Genomic DNA, 17,565 nt, shown 5'->3' with positions numbered 1-17,565 from the left:
TCAGCAGAATCTGGTCACGTTTCTTTTAAAAGTAGGCTTCCAAGGCAGGGCACATCCACTCTGAAGTTTAATTCTAATCAAACTATCACAGTAGTTAAGCTCACCTCTCATAAGGCAGAGGCAGAGTTCAGTAACCTTGTTTCTGCTATCAGCTCTCTGCCCTGTGGACTCCCTCCTGGCCTCATTTCATTTTGTCTGAATGGACAAATGAGGAAGCGTGTTATCTTTTGAAAGACAATCACTCAACTTCTTCCAGTTCTTTTTCTTTCATTCACTTTTTTCTCTGTACTTAATTTTTTAGCTCCTTGATTAACGAATACTTTCTCATTTCTTTTCTCTGCAGCAAAATATATGCATTTAATAGTTACAAACTGACAAGTGTCATTTCCTTCATACATTAACCTATTTACAACAGGATAATGAATCAAAGCAGTTAAATGACTTGATTTTATTACATTTCTGGAATTGTACTTATTTTTATAACATTTAAAATAAGAATGGTACCAAATTTTAACTGAAGTATCAGTAATCTGAAAACATATTCACTTTGGAAATGAACGTGTGTGTATACGTGTGTGGCAAGTGTGTTTTTATCAAATTGATCTCAGAAAGAGAGGGCAGCATTATCTTTCAGCCTGTGACCTCAGTTTTGACCTCAATCCTGAAGTGTCCCCAGTGGGACCTTCCATTTCTATGGGACATAGTCTGCAAACTGCCAGTTAGGAGAGAATCCTCCTAATTAAAAATCATTAGAATTAAAACTTGCTGATACATTGTCTTCCTGTGTATAACTTTCTCACCTTTCTGTGTTTTTGTTAAATGGAAAAGTTTAAACTGCAGGTGCCTTCTCCTTATTAATGTTGGACTTCAGACCACTTCCACCATCTGGACATGGGGGTCCTCACCTAGAAATAAACATAAAGGTACCAGAAGTACCTATTTAGGAAAATAGCTTTACAGAGGAAAAGATAGTAATCTTACATTCAGCTCATGTGAAATTGTGATCTACATTTTGCATAGTGTTTATTAACGGTTACATGAATTTATTTCAGTAAAGTCTCCTCCCTTCATCTGTTAGGCGTTTTTCACTTCACAGGACCCACCTAGCACTGTTGTCACGTTGTTGATGGCAGAAGGCCTCTGTAGAATGCTCTTGTCAGACAGTGTTACGGAAAACAGGCTGTGAAAATACTGGCAAATGGTAGCCCCAAATTTTGTCTTTGCACCTAACATTTACAAAGGCCTCGGCTCTCATGTCGCTGTTACCACCACGGTGTCTATTATGTCTGGTGTACTAGTTTAGACCCTGTTTAGTGAGCGGGTGACTTTTATAAGAAAGATTTTTAAAAGAACACTCTAGGTGGGGACATTTGTAGTTTGAAATGTCCCCACACATTTCATAATTAAATGTGTAACTAATTAAGTCAAGTTTCAAAAAGTTGGCCCTAATTTCTACAATGGAAACAAAGTTACATTTAAAGAATTACTTATTGTTTTCCTTGTTTCTAACTCTGGGAAGTTGTGAATCAGAAACCAACTTTTGAAACTGGCGCTAGCCTCTCCTTTTCTTTTCTTCAAGCAGATTTTCTGATATAAATATTTTAGTCATATACAGAGAGCAAAATACATTTGCTTAGCTTGTTTGCCAGTAGAATTTTCACTTGACATTATAACAGAACCCTGTTCTTCATTTTATGCATCTACGATTCTGTGCTAAAAACATGAGCAAGAACAGACCTTAAAATGTTAGTTTTCTGAAAGTGCAGGAATGGAAAGTTCATTTTAAGGAAAAATCCATTAACGTTAAAAAAAACTAAACTTTTATAAAGGGCAGTTTTTCTGAGAACTGCAGAGTAATGCATTCAGTGTAGAACATGACTTGAATTGTTTAAACTTTTTGTGCTGATAAGATCGGGCATCGCCCTCTGAGACGGGCATCGCCCTCTGAGATTATGTGCATCCGACAGGGCAGGGTTTGCTGTGCTTTCCATCAGGGGAATCTAAATAGCCTTACATACATATGTTCTCTATTATATAAAGTCAAAGTAAATAGGAATTTATTTTATTTTACTCCTGTGATTATTTTTTCTATTTAAGCAATCCCCAAGTTAGGTCAAGTCTCTAAAAGTATTTATTTAAAGGCCACACTTCATAAGCTAGCTGTCATTCCTATGATAGTGTTTCTTGTTTAACTTACACATTAAAAATAATATTTGACTTATTTCAGATGCTGAAGAAGTTGGAGAATAATACAGATAGAGAATTAAAAGAAGGTATGTTGCCAACATTTCTGAATTAAATTTAGGCATTGATTTCCGAAATACACTGTAAAGAGTAAATGGCACCTCATTCTATTGTTTGAATAACAGATACTATGTTAAATTTTTTTCTTACACATATCTAATGAAAAATGTGAAAGCATAATTTCATTCATAATGATAAGTGTACTTATTCCTCATTTATTCATCACGATCCATAGCTTTAAAAAAAAATCTCAGGAAGTCTGTGTTCTCTCTCTATTTCTGGCTGTGCCCTTCCTCTCCTGCTGTCCCCGTGGGCCTGTCATCTGCACACGGACCTGTTCTCAGAAAGCATGGAGGTCATCAGCTTCTCAAGTTTGGTAGTGACTGAGGCCAAAAACCCAGACTCAAGCAACCGCAGTTCATGTACCTGTCCCCTGGTGGATGACAATTAATTTCCTCTCATTCACTTTGTCAGGGGTTAACCTTTTGCCCTCAGGAAAAATTCCAAATTCCTTAGCTTGGAAGAAAAACATCCACATCGATTTGGCTCTTGCCAAAGTCTTCAGCCATATCTCTTTACTCCCCTGCTCAGCCCCTTCGCTCCAGCGACTGGTCAGACTGCGTCCAGCTCCGCGGGTGCCCTTCCTGCCTCTGCTCTTTGTTTGCTTCTTGCCTCTCCCTCCCACACTTTCTCCTCCTCCTTCAGGTATCTGCTTCACATCACGGCCACCAAAGAGGGGACAGTATTGACACAAAGCTGGACGTCCCTTCTGAGTGTTCCAACTGTGCACTCTTTTATACCTGTCATGGCATTTATGTCTCTGTACCGAAATTGCCTGTTCATCTATTTTTCCAGTTTACGGTACATGATTTTTCAGGGTGGACTCTGTCATCTTCATCTTGTGATTCCAGTGCTTGTCACAGTGCCTTAGTACATGGTTGCTGAGTAAATGAAGAATGAGAAAACCAGGGGCTCTGATCCTTAGCTACAAGAGCAGTTAATTCAACGTGCAGCCCTGGGCAAAGTCTAGAGTAGTAATCTTGTATTTTGTGTTGTAATCGTATGTACGTATTTTTCATTCTTGTTAAAACTTAGAAGAGTCTCAGCTTTTCTTAAAAAATAAACTGACATTTAGTTACCTATGAAGTATTTTAAGTAAAGAATCTAATTCTTTCATTTTCTTTCCAGCTACTACTGAACTTGAATCTAAGTCCTACAGACTCTCTCGTAGCCTTGATGGACGAGTCAAGTCTAAGTCCAGATCTGGTTTCGAAAGCACGTGAAAAATACGTGGAGATTTTGAAGAATAAATATATGATTTGCAAGACAAATTGTAAACATTTACCTGCTGGGCTGTTTCCCTAACCTTTTATTTACTTTCCGTTATGTAAGATACTGACACTGTTTATTAAGGGAAAATACTCTTCCGTTCTATGTGCCTGATTAAAATTGATGTAGTATTTTAAACCACGTTTCTCTGCATCTCATTGACTTTTAAGCAGATTTTGGGAATAAAACCCAGCACTTTCGAGTATTATATACTCAAACTGAGCCCGGATGCAAGCTGTTTAAACAGCACCCAGCCACCCACCAAACTTGTCATTGATATTGAGCCGTGTTGATTGATAGCTTTTTTGAATTTTCCAGCATTAATCACTGTCTATAGACCTAAAGATTTAGACAGACAGCGTTTGGGTCTGCTGTGGCTGTTTCAGTGTTCTGATGGATCACAACAATCGTTACAGTGCCATCAGGCTTTCTATATGTTACCTTAAACACTGATTTCACAGATGTTTCCTCATGGAGAAACGAAATCTGCCTCAGGCTTTTCATCTTATTTATTTACTTTTTGGAAACAGTCTTAAAATTAGAGACAAGTTCCGAGCACCAGACTCAAACGGACATTGTCACAAACCTGCCATCTCTCCCATACATTCTCCTATGGCGTTATCTATTTTCCCTAAATGTCACTTGTTCTACCATAAGTGCCCTTTCTCTCCCCTCTCACCAAGAAGTCATTTGTTTTTCAGAAAATGCCTTTCTCCATTTCCTGTCACTTATTAAATTGCATATAAGCCCCGACTTCTAGCCACCCCTTCAAATCCCATTGCTTTGTGAACTCCTGCATGTATTCATATGTAATTTTTTTCTCACAGTAATCTGGTTTAGTCAATTTAATTTGCAGGTTCCCAATCACTGAATGTAAGATGGTAAAGGAAATACTCTCCTTCTCAACAATTTCCAGGAGCTAAATTTTTAATAACTCCTACTTCGATCCTTTTTTTCTGTCTTTTCAGTGTGCTTACATGGCAAAACTCCCAGCTGCACAACAGACTATCACTCTTCCCCCTTAAATCCCCCCAGGCATCTAAGTGTTGCTGAAGAAAGTCACACACTGCCCAGCGATCCTGCTACTTTTAGTTAACTTGCACCTTCTTCTCAGTGATGATTTCAGATTTCCCTCTGTAAACATCTCCCTCTGTTTCTTCTCTCTCACGTGAACCAGACAGTCTTACTTCTGACGACAAACTTCCTGAGACATTTGCCTGCTTCCCCACCAGCAGTCTGTCCCCACCCACTCTGGTGTGTCTTCCCTTCCTCCATTCCCACGCAGCGAGTCACTGATGACTCCCACGTCTAAACCAAAGTGACACCTTTCCAGCCCTTGTCTAACTGAACTTCTCATTCCTCCGGGCATTCCATGTAACTGACCTTTGTACTGACCGCTGCCTGCAGCTTCCTCCTTAGTCTTTAGCTGAAGAGGATGTTGAAGGTGAGGGCTGCAGCCTTCTTGGTGAGTTCACTCAGTTTACCCTGGCTGTCTTCCATCGGTATACACAGGAAATATATGTGTCATTCAATTTTTGTTTATTCTCCTGTTAGTCGGCCTCATGCCAGGTTAATTCTTAGACCAGCCAAATGAGCCTAGAAGAGTGGAGGACTGCTCCCCGCCCCCACCCCAGCTCAAGCCTGAGCACAGGTAGCTGTGCTCATTCTCAGCTGGCGTGGGCGCTGCCGCGCCTGCAGGGAAGAGATCGATGGCAAACGCCGCTCTTCCTCCAGCACCGGCCAGTGAGCTGAAGCTCACCTGAACGTCCTCCAGGCTGAGCTGGGGTCACCGCTCCCGGCAGCAGAAGACCGCCTTTGTGAAAGAAAAACAAGAATGGAGTCTGCATTGCTCGAGAGGGCTCACGAAGGTGTGACTTACGCACATCTCAGCCCACAGAGAATCCGGCCCCGTGAGCATTTATTGCCCTAATGAAGTCATCCGGAACGCCTGCCAGAAACTTCAGCTACTGACCAAGCCCCCACCCTGAAATAAGCTGTGATTCCTTAAGGACACAGGTTTCCTGACTGGCACGTCAGTGTCAGTCACAATTCTCATCAGGCAACTTTTGACAGCCTCTTCGTTTTTTGTCTTTTTAAGCCCCTGACTCCCGTCCTTGAAACACTCAGTTTTACCCAAATCTGTGTCTCCCAAGTCGCAATTTATTCCTTCCAGTTTATTGAGAGATAATTGACATGCAGCACTGTATTATAAGTTTAAGGCATACAGCACCAATTTCATACCGCCCTTGGCTGAGACCCCCCAGCTAACACAGGTGAGGCAGAGCAGCACACAGGCCAGGGGCAGGGGCTCAGGGAGGGAATGGCAGAAAATCTGAACTTGCAGAGGCAGGCTCAGGGTCAAGCTGGCTGAAGCCAGAAGCCCTGCCCCCTGTCTGGCAGGTAGGGGAGGGGGTCTCGGGAAGCTCTGTGCGCCAAAGTTGGGTTTACCACCCTGACTCTCCCTTTAGCCTTCTCTGTGCCATTGATTTTTCCACACGTCAATTGGCCCATCTGTAAAATGGAAACTATATGTGAGGGACTCCACTGAGACCTGCGTCCCGTTGCTGCCGACGACCACCGTGGGGCCTGGGCGAGCCTCTGCTCCCCTTTGGGGCTCCACTTCACCAGCCATAAGATGAGGGGTTTGGATGGGGCAGGCTTTAGGAATTCTCTCTTCACGGTGGGATTCAGGTCAGCCTCAACTTGAGCCCAGGAAATGTGGGTTCTGTGACCTTGGCCAAGGGCCTACACCTTTCTGAGCTGCCTCGGTTTCCTCACCTGCAAAATGGGGACCACACAGGTCCCTACTTCAGAGGATGGGCGTGCAGCTCTGAAACAATCCACATAGAAGACTGATCCCACAGGAGCTGCCCGAGGACCCCCAGCTCCTGTTAGCAGAGGGAGTCAGTGCAGAGCTCAGGAGTCAGGCAGCCTGCGCTGGGATTCAGAATCCACCTGGTGAGGACATCCCTGGAATTCAGTGGCTGTTCTCACTGGACCTCAGTTTCCTCAGCTATAGAGTGGGGATGATAACGTTTCCAAACGGTTGATTTCAGACTATGAGGATGCAAGAACCATGTGACATGCCTGTCATGGTGTCTGGCCCACAGCAGGCACCCAGTACCTGCCAGAGGTGAGGTTGAAGTTGCGGGTGATGAGAAAGCAATTCCAGGCAGATGCAGCAAACCCCTTTTGTCCCCCGGCTCTCCACACGGACATTCCCTCCTGCTGTGGGTCCCTCAGCTTTCTGGCTCTGATGTGCTCATCTCAGCCAGAAGGTTCAGGATCTTGTAGGGGCTACAGGCCCCTCAGTCCTGGGAGCCCCTAAATCTTGTGGTTATTAGACCCCATGTGCCAAGCCCCAGCAATGATGTTCGCCACAGGCAATTGCTTGGATCTTGGCCAAAATTGGGGGGATGAACTGAGGACCCCTCTGACCACTCTCCTCAGTCCCTGTGATCCTTAGGGCCAAGGAACGCAGAGCACTCGGGGAGGAGGCCGGATTTGTTGCTGGAATAGGAAAGCTTGGATCTGCTGCTGACTGGCGGAGTGCCTCCAGTGGCCTCAGCATCCTCACCTCTGAAGTGAGATGCTGCCCTCTGGCTTGAATGGTCAGGAAGTTTTGGGAAAGGGCCCGGCTCACAGTAGGTGCTTCAGTTATGTCGGCATTCTCCACTCCCCTAGAGGGGGAGAAAGGGGAGTCAGCTCACGTCCAGAGCTCTGCCCTTGTGTGTGTGCCCGGTGGCACTGGGGATGTTGGGGAGGACCAGCTGCCAGTCTGAGGTAGGATTGAAGGAACATCACGGTGTATGAGGAGCTGAAACTCTGCCTTCAGAGCCGCTCATGTGGGTCAGAATCCCTGAAGGGTAGCTGAGCAACGATGCTGAAAATCTAGGAACAAAAGCTGCCCCGTTGCCCCCTTCACCTTGCAGGCAGTGCACGTGCTGCTCAGTTATCCTGGTCATCACAGTTCAGATTGTCCCTGTCACAGATCACCAGCAGGAGGGCTCCACATCCACCAGGCCCCCAGACCCACTTCAGCTGCCAATGGCAAAGCAGAGCTGGTGGTGGGGTCCCTGACCAACCAGCACCCCTTCCCAGTGTCCCCCAGCCAGCCTCTGAACTCCATCTGTTCATCTTCACCCCACCCTCTAAGGATAGGTCTGCTCCTGCTCAAGAAATGGAAATGGCTCCCTAGTGCCCACGCCATCAAGTCTAACTACACAGTTGTCTTTCATGTGTGTCCGTGTAATGTCTGCAGCCAGCATCCTCTTTCCCTAGGCAACTTCGTGACTGTAAGACCCATTCCTCCCTCCAGGCCTTGTTCCTTGCTGTCCCCACACCTGGAATGTCGTCCTTCTGGCATCGCTCTGGAGCCCAGCTCAAGCGGACTTCAAGTGAGTCCTTGCTCAAAAAACCCATCCTGACCTTCTTCTCTGAGCTCCCAGGGCACCAAGTGCCACCACAGTCCAGCCCAAAGCTCTTAGTTTCATCCTTGGTACGTTTCCCTTTTCACCTACATCAGGGGCTTAACATACTACTGCCCAGGGGCCACATTTGGCTCAGCCACTGCCTGTTTTTCTGAGTGGAGTTTTAGTGGAACACTGTCACATCCCTTTGTTTCCGTGTTGCCTGCAGCTCTCTCATCCCACAGTGGCAGAACCAAGTACCTGCAGTGGAGACAGTATGGCTCCAAAGCCTCAAATATTTACTAGCTTTCACTTGCAGAAAAAGTTTGCTGACCCCCAGTCTAGACTGAAAATCCAGAAGGACTTTTCCCTTCAAAGGAAGGTTTGGGCACCTGTGTGCTTGAAAATTCCTGGTGATGATTTTTCTCTCAGTGGAAAACCCCCAGCCATGCCTGGTTCCTCTTTGCCCCCCCTCCAGACTTCGGCATCAGCTGGGAGGCAGGGGGACACCTGAGGGGCCTCATCCATCTTAACCCAGCCTAGAGCAGCTCCAAACTCCACCCCCCTTCCTGGGCCCAGCCACAGATCCCCTACCTTGTCCACAAAGCCCCTGTCCTGCCTGACTTCACAGTTCAGGTCGCAGTCCAGGGCTGTGTCTGCAAGGGATGGGCAGAGGGTAAGTCACGACAGGGTTCCCAGGAGCCCAGCACAGGCCCATGGCCTCCACCTTCTAACCTGTCTCAGGTCCCATCTGAGGCCAGGCAGACAAGTCATTTCAAAGAAGACACTGCCCAGAGGTGAGAGCATCTGGAGCCCCCCACCCTGGGCTAGGGGCGCAGGGGCCTTGGGGAGGAAGAAGGGTCAGAACAAAGGTCAGCTGCTGCCCCCTCCAGGAAGCATTCCCTGAACTCTCCTGCATTCCTACAGTCCTCACTGGGATGTGCCCTGTACGGAGCCCGGGTCACCCTGGGCTCCCTTGGTCTGTGTGAAGCTGCTTCATCTCCTTGGGATGGGGCAGTGAGCCTGGACTCTGGTGTCAGACAGTCGTGGATGTGAATTTGGGCTGGCACCTGCTGGCTGTGTGGCTTTTCTGAGCCTCAGCTTCTTCCCAATTCCCAGCCCCCTTCCCACCTTCTTAATCTTTCTCCCTAGAAATGTGGGGAGATTTTACACCACCAGTGAGACACTGAAGGGAGAGAGAAGACACCCAGCCCCCAGTATAGAGAGAATTTGAAATGATTTTTAATCGTGTGAAATGACACCCGATCACCATGCAACAGGGCATGAATCTCACAGACACAACACAGGGCAAAGGACGTGTGTGATATGGTTCCATCCACAGAGAATTCAAATATAGGCTAAAATAGACTGTATTATTTGGGTGTGACCACAAGTTAATGGTTACCTCTGTGGGAGGGAGGGGCTTATGATCAGAGAGGAGCTTGGGGGCAGGGTGTGCTTTGGGGTGCTTGTCACATTCCGTGTTCTGTTTCTTGACCTGAGTGATGGTTGCCCAAGTGTTTGCTTGGTATCTATTCATTAATGTGTGTGTATGCACACGTGCGCACGTGCACACACATACACACAAAATAAAGCTTTGTGCACGTTTCTGTATGTGTATTTTTTTTAATTAAAAAAATTTTAATTGAAGTACAGTCAGTTATAATGTGTCAATTTCTGGTGCACAGCCTAATGTTTCAGTCATACATGTACATACATATATTCCTTTTCATATTCTTTTTCATTACAGGTTATTACCAGATATGGAATTTAGTTCCCTGTGCTATACAGTAGAAATTTGCTTTTTCTGTATCTGTATTTTCCAATGAACAAGGATGTCTGTGTGTTCTGGGAGGGGGAGGCAGAGAGATACCCAGCCTCAATCCTAACAAAAGGAAAGCAAATTAAAGCAACAGTGAGAGTCTGTCCTCTCAGATTGTCAAAAAAGAACAATGGTTGATAATGTACAGAGTTGGCAAGGCACTCCCAAATGATGGTGGGTGTGTGAAATTGTACGGTCTTTTTTGAAAAGCCATTTGGCAATATCTACCAGAATTTTAAATGTACATTGCCTATAGCTCACCGGAATCTGCTTCTAAAAATGCTTCCTGCACACAGAAAACAAACTATGGTTCCCAAAGGGCACAGGGCAGGGAGGGATAAATTAAGAGTTTGGGGTTAACAGATACACATGACTCTATATAAAATAAATAACAAGGTCCTACTGTAGAGCACAAAGAATGATATTCAATTTCTTATAATGACATATAATGGAGAAAAATCTGAAGAGAAGAAATATATAAGTATTTATATGCATAACTGAATCGCTTTGCTGTATGTGCGAAACTGTTACCGAGTCCAAGCTCTGCTCACTTCACGACAGGCCAATAAATCAAAAGATGAGGTGTTGGGGCAAAGAATGTCAACTTTATTTGGAAAGCCAGCCGACTGAGAGGATGGCCGACTAATGCCTTGGAGAACCATCCTCCCCTAGTCAGAATACAGGCTCATTCTATACCAAAAAAAAAAAAAAAAAAAAAGTGTGGGGTGCGTGTTAGTTTTTGTAAACTTCTTGCTGTAGGAGTTCTTTGCTCCTGCAGCTGTCCACTTGCGCCAGGTCATGGTGCTCCTGCAAAACCTCCAACAAAACAAATGTTACTTTCTAGCCTGCAGCTTGTTCCCGGAATGCAGAAGCCTTAAAGGCCAGGGCCCGAGAACAGGCTCTCCTGTCTATCTCAGGCTAAAGGCAACATTGTTTCCCAAAAGGTGCAGAGCCGGCAAGGCTAAGCCTGGAAAACAGGGCCCAGGGTTAAAGGAAAAGGAACAGACCTAACGTGGAGTCAGATTTGTTCTTTTCTATTACATCACCAGTATTTATTATTGTCATTATTTTTTAAACTGTGCATGAAAAGATGCTCAACTTCGCTAATAATTAGAGAAATGCAAATCCAGCCAACAATGTATTGAAAAATCCAAAGTAATCAAAAGCGGAGCACAGGACAGTGAACCCTCTGTGCCCATCTGCTCCAAGGATCACGAACTCCTGCCACTCTTGTTGGACAGATACTCAACATCCCTGCTCCTATGCGATTCTGGGGGTTTTTTGAGTTGGGGGGAATGAGGCTTATTTATTTTAATGGAGATACTGGAAACTGAAGCCAGGACCTTGTGTAGGCAAGGCACGCTCTCTACCACTGAGCTGTACCGTCTCCCCCTCCCCAAGCTTTTCTGACACACATCCAGGGCATAATTTCTGCCCTAAATACTTCAGTGATTCAATACTCAGTTAACTATATTAAATTACCCATTATCCGAATGAACATCACTAAACTCAAAACAAAACACCTTGAGCCCTCTGGCCACACAGATGTGCCTCCCCACCCTGGTCAGAGGACACTGGTTCACCTTTCATGTGGACTGTTAGCAAGATATTCTGGAAAGGGGCTGCGTGCATCAGGTCACATACTTCTAAAGACCAGAACAAAGAGAAAAGGTCACATGAGGTAGTTTATCTCACAGCAAAGATGGACAAAGAAATCAGTGCTGAAAACAAGGCACAACTTTGTCACTTAGTGAAAAATAAATGGAGTCTCGGGGCTGGTGGAAATGTTCTCTGCTGTCCACCGAGGTAGCTGCCGGCCACCTGTGGTGATCAAGTCCTTGGAATGTGGCTGAGGAACTGAATTTTCAGTTTACTTTCTTTTGACTGATTTCAATGTGGACACGCACAAACCCAGCCTTGAACGTGGCCTTTGCTTTCCAGCACTGATGGCCTGACAGCCGTCCCTGCACAGGCAGAAAGAAAGCACTTCCTGTGCAAACAGTGCAGGGGGCAGGAGGAAGGGACCCTACACCACGCACAGCCCATCCACTCTCCAGGAGAACCCAGTGTGGAGGAAAATTTACTTCCAGCATCACAGGGGTGACAGAACTCCCAAAGCCCCACCGTGCATCCACAGATGGTCAAGCACAGGGCACCCTTCCCGAGTCTGGGGCCCACAAACAGGAAGGCTCCCCCGACTGGTGCCTTCACCTCAGGGCAGAAGATGAGCATGAGTTTCTGCACCTCCTACTCTGCACCTAACCTGAAACCATAAAGCAGGTTATTAAACAGAAATCAGACAGTCAAAGCATATGACTGCCAAGAGTTTCCCTTGAGGAGCTCCCCCAAGGTGACAAAGCTAAGACCAAGAGGAGGGAGAGAAGGCTTTCTGTCCCCAACAGATGAGGGTCCTTTTGTCACCTAACAGAAACCTCATGCAGCGGTCAGCAGCCATCCCCGGCTCCACCAGAACCCCCCAGAGGGAGGCTGCTCGCCCAAGCTCCTGGTCACCTGTGCCTGAATCCTGTGCACAGAATACATGTGACGGGAGCACTCAGAGCACCCACACTAGCTGTTCCCGGGCCTCCTCTAGAAGTCTGTATGTGTGGCGGTGTTGGGGGGGACATGCTCAAGGAAGGAGAGCACCGGATGGTGAGGCACAGCTTGCAAACAGGAATGAGGGTGGTGTCTGCGGGAGTCTATGCATCTACAGAAAGGTAGAGGAATGTCACCACTCATGTGCTGTGGTCTCCAGGACATATTTACTGGTAAGCAAAAAGTGCAAAGTGGAGATGGGTGATCGGCCAGCCTGCACCAGCAGGGCAGGAGGGCATTTGGAAGGTGACTGAGTGCAAGAAAGTGGCCCAGCCAATGGGGGGCATCATGAGGACAGTGTCACACAGACAGGGGTCTCAACTGGTGGTAAAGCACCTGCCTACCAACAGTGCCCCTCCAGACAGGCCATCGAGCCATTTTTGCTGCCTCCTGCTGCCACAGGCAATGAGCTCAAATTATTGCCCCCAAACCAAACCACAGAAAGACGGTGAGTGGCTACAAAAGTCAGCATTAGAAACAAGCATGCAGCAATGTGGGTGGATTCAGAGAGCACCATTTTAAGTGAAATACGCCAGAAAGAGGCCCAAGAGAGGGCTGGCTGAAGTGGGGGCAGGCCCAGGAGTGTGCAGTCCCAGGAGTGTCAGACACAGGAGTGTGTAGGCCAAGGGGTGTGCAGGCCCAGGAGTGTGCAGGCCCAGGTTTGTGCAGGCCCAGGAGTGTGCAGGTACAGGAGGGAGCAGGCCCAGGAGTGTGCAACACAGGAGTGTGCAGGCCCCAGAGTATGCAGGTCCAGGAGAGGGCCGGCCGAATTGTGGGCAGGTCCAGGAGAGGGCAGGTCCAGGAGTGTGCAGGCCCAAGACAGTGCAGATACAGGAGTTTGCAGGCCAAGGAGAGGGCAGGAACAGGAGTGTGCAGGCCCAGGGGAGGGCAGGCCCAATAGTGTGCAGGCACAGGAGGGAGCAGGCCCAGGATTGTGAAGATCGAAGAGGGTGCAGGCCCAGCAGTGTGCAAACACCGGAGGGAGAAGTTTCAGGATTGTGCAGGCCCAGGGGAGTGCAGGATCAGGAGTGTGCAGGCAGAGGAGGGAGCAGGCCCAGGAGTGTGCAGGCTCAGGGATGTGCAGACACAGGAGTGTGCAAGCCCAGGGGTGTGCGGGCCCAGGAGGGTGCAGGCAAATTAATGTGCAGGCACAGGAGGGAGCAGGTCCAGGAGTGGGCAGGCCCAGGACTATGCAGACACAGGAGTGCTTAGGCCCTGGAGTGTGCAGGCCCAGGAGAGGGCAGGCCCATGGGTGTGCAGGCCAAGAAGTGTGCTGACCGCAGAGTGTACAGTCCCAGGAGTGTGCAAACACCGGGCAGAGTTGGTTCAGGAGTGTGCAGGCCCAGGAGTGGGCAGGCCCAGGAGTGTGCAGGCATAGAAGGGGGCAGGCCCAGGAGTGTGCAGGCATAGGAGTGTGCAGGGCTTGGTATGTGCAGGCCCAGGTGTGTGCAGGCCCAGGAGTGTGCACGTCCAGGTGTGTGCAGACACAGGGGGGAGCAGGCCCAAGAGTGTGCAGGCCCAGGAGTGTGCCCACCCAGGAGTGTGCAGGCACAGGAGGGAGCAGGCCCAGGAGTGTGCAAGCCCAGGAGTGTGCAGGCCCAGGAGTGTGCAGGCACAGGAGGGAGCAGGTCCAGGAGTGTGTAAGCTCAAGAGTGTGTGGACACTGGTGTGTACAGGCCCAGGAGTGTGCAGGCCCAATAGTTATTGATGCTTATAAAGTAAAAGTGAAGTAATGTTCAATGTTTTGAAATGGGACCAGATAGAGTGGGTTAAATTTCCTGGTGTTTCCTTGAATAAATAAAAAAAAAAAGTCATGAGACTTAAAAGCATTGAGCTTTGCTCGGTATTGAAATGTTTATCTAAATAAAAATAGCTTCAAAGCATTGGAAGGTCTTGATGTAACACGAATCATTTTTTCTTGTCATTGGGGTGACACGCCAGAACATATTTCCAAACCCTACATCCGTGCTGTTTCCCTTAACTAGTTTTTATTTACTTATGCTACTTCTGCTTTGCAGTTTAAAATAAGGCTATTGAAAATGTTAGAAGAAATGTTTTTTAAAATGGTTTTTTGTGACTATGAAAATGGGAAATATTTGGGAACAGAGCGATCCCCAGCGCTGGTGAGAGCTGAGCGGACACCCAGACGCAGGTCTCTCTCAGCAGGACTGTTGTTAGGGCGCAGCGGAAGCCTCGGGGGAAAATTTGACTCTTTACTCAGGCCTATGTCCTGAAGAAACAATAATTAAGGAATTTTACTTTAAATAGTAATATTATGAAACCATAAAGCTGACATTGTAGAAGTGCACTTATTAACTTGAAAAGACCGTGTGTTTAATACTGTTGGGGGGGGGGCTCGGTCTGCATCACCCTACATTTTATTATTAAATACAGAAGGGAGAAGCCACAGGTGCATTGCCCAAACTCGAGCCCAGCTGTGCGAGGCTGGGTGTGGAAGGAGAGATGGAGGGAGCGCCCCGAAGTGCCAGCAGTGACTCTCCTGGGGGTGGGGGTTTTGTCGTGTATTATGTGTTGTTCTCACTCATCTGGATTTTCTCATTTTCCTTCAGCAAGTGTGTAGTAGGGGCTAATAAAATGCGTATGCATGCCCAGCACTAGAATGAGACCTGTAAGACTTAGGTTACTGTCTCAGGTCTGCATCCATAAGGGGCTGCATCTTAGGTGACCTGTCCGTGGCTGTGGTCTGCTAGCTCCATTGGCAGTTCGAGTGTGGGCGAGACCACCTCCATTCCAGGTATAGAACACGTGGGGTCCAGGAAGCACACGGTAACCCTTGTCCCCTGCAATTCCTCTGCCTGTGGCCGATGCCGGGTCCCGCCAGCGCAGCAGGTAACAGATCGGCAGCCCCACCCCCAGGAAGGCTGCGGCTGCGACCTAGTGAGGAGATGAAAGCTGGAGCCGTGGCGGCTGCGTTCCACAGGCCTCAGCCATAGAAAAGGTCTCAAGTCTTCAGCCGTTGACACATTTCTACCTTGAAAAGTAGAGTCAAATTTTAAAACAGAGAAGGAGGGGCTGCAGCAGTGCTCAGGAGAGGGAGACCCTTAATGACAGACTCTCGGCTCTGCAGCGTGTGACCTGGCAGCTCCTCCGTCCACTAAAGCCCATGGTGCAAGCTCTCTGCATGGGCACCCATCCCACGTGTGCCCGAGTGTGTGTGTGTGCATGCACGTGCGTGTGTGAGCTTGTGCGCACGCACCCGAATGCCACTTGAGAAATCACTTTCAGCACTACACTGCTATTGTAAAGCTGGTCAGAGTTTCAGTTAGTGCCTTTCTCATACTTGACGATTTTCTCAGAATATCCACCTTCCTTTTTGGGAAATGATGAAACAGCACAGTGTGGGGTGATTCGTCTTCATTGTGAGAGCTGGATTTTTAAAAATAATCATACCTAACAGTTATCAAATGAATCTTTTACACCTAAAAGTGTACCATGTGCTGCACCTAATAATTTCTCCAACATCAATAACAACCTTGAAGTAAGTAGCATTATTACTCTCTTGCCAGGTGAGCACCTTGGTGCTGAGGTCACCGAGTCACTAGCGGGCAGCGTGGGAGTCACCCCATGTCTAGAACAAGCACCCCTGGTGGCCCTGCCCAGGCGCGGGGTAAGGGGGGCCATTTGGAGCCCCCTGGGCTCCGTGTCACACTGCCTCCACCCCCGAGGCACAGTTGGATCTGACCTCCCACCTCCTTCCTGGGCAAGCGGAGCCTGTGGACCTGCTGCCCTCTCTGCCCATAGGTCCCCGGGTGACCCCGATGGTCTGCCCGACGCCCCGGCCACAACATGCTGAGTGGTCCCCTGCCTCCCCGCACGGAGCCCTCTGGCCCCAGGGCCCACAGGCACGCGCACTGCCCTTCTCATGACCCTGCACCTCCTGCCGTCACACTCAGGCAACGGCTCACTTTTATGACACAAGTGAAATGAGCGGTCAGACTGGAGCCGGACCTGCCCATCTGCTGCGCCTGGGCCCTCGGGCTCCTGCTCTGTGGGCTGCTGGGCCCCATCTGGGAGGGCGGGGCCTCTGTGCCCCCAAGGCAGCCCCCCCTCCCCAAGGACATCCCGCTCTCACACCCTTCCAGCACCAGTTATAGACTTCTCCTTTAGGAAACAGCGCTGCCCAGGTGCTCAGGCCAGAGCAGCTCCCCACACATGGAGCGCTCCCCTCCCCTCCACTCCCCTCTGCTCCCGGGGCCTCATCTCCAGCCCGCTCCCCGCCCCCTTCTTCTCTGCGGCCCATTTCCATCAGGTTGTGGAGAAGCGGGCCCTCCTGCTCTGTCCTGACACAGGTCCGGGACCACTTTCCGACCCAGGGGCCACGACCCGTCTCGGCCCCCCCTGCAGAGCAGAGTCAGAGCACAGCACAGCGGAGACAGAGACCCACACGGCAGAGTGAGGACCCCGCACGCTGGAGACAGAACACTGAGCTGTGGGCGGATGGCCAGCTCACACTCACCTTGCAGGGGGAGGGAGCTTGTTGAACACGGGTTGCACACGCCTCCTTTACGTATGTGAAACTTCCAAACAGCTGAAGCGTATTTCCATACATTACACACATGCAGGCCTTCTTGATCAGAGAATACTGACCACACCTTGGACTACTATGACTCAAGACCCTGTAACAAACGTTCCATGTTGTACTGAATTAGTGGAAAAATATAGTGACTATTCTGGTTTGTTGAGAGGCCTGAACGAGGTGACAGGTGAATGCCTTGTCCAGCCTGGGACCGGGGTCCGTGTAAACCCCACCGCTTTGATGTCATTTGTTGTCTGTTTGATTCTCTTCTGCTTTCCCCAGTTCTTGGGTTAGACATCACAGAACCCAGCCCTGACCTCCAAATCTGACACTACTGTCACTTCAAAGTTAGCGTCTCTGGGCCTCCGTGTCCTCATTTGTGTGGTGAACGCACAAGGCTTTGTTTTCCTTTATCAGATGTAACACAGGTGGTGTTTATGCCCCGCACACCAACACGCACGAGCTCTTCTCACACACCACCTGGGCAACGATGGTCCTGCTCCAGCCTAAAGGCCTCTGGGCCACGGAGAGGGTGCAGACACCAGAACGTAACTGCCTCTGTGTCGACACCACAGCCTGGGAGACTTAACAACACGTGTGTTCCTCCTGGTTCTGGAGGACGGGGGTCA

General features: G+C 48.6%; 1 protein-coding gene across 13 annotated transcripts in view; it reads left to right on the top strand.

Annotated features, from left to right (window-relative positions):
* LOC102541550 (coiled-coil domain-containing protein 144A-like) overlaps positions 1-3,711 on the top strand; it is a 134,269-nt gene extending 130,558 nt beyond the window's left edge. For all 13 annotated transcript variants that reach the window (XM_072937405.1, XM_072937414.1, XM_072937404.1 and 10 more), the window contains 2 exons: positions 2,228-2,273; positions 3,433-3,711. The gene's annotated coding sequence lies outside the window, so the exon portion shown is untranslated. The remainder of the gene's footprint in view (positions 1-2,227; positions 2,274-3,432) is intronic.
* Positions 3,712-17,565: the final 13,854 nt, after the last annotated feature.

This window comes from Vicugna pacos, chromosome 15 (genome assembly GCF_048564905.1).
Source record: "Vicugna pacos chromosome 15, VicPac4, whole genome shotgun sequence".
Taxonomy (NCBI): Eukaryota; Metazoa; Chordata; class Mammalia; order Artiodactyla; family Camelidae; genus Vicugna; species Vicugna pacos.
Note: the sequence above shows the minus strand (reverse complement) of the source record. Positions and strands in the feature narration are given on the sequence as shown.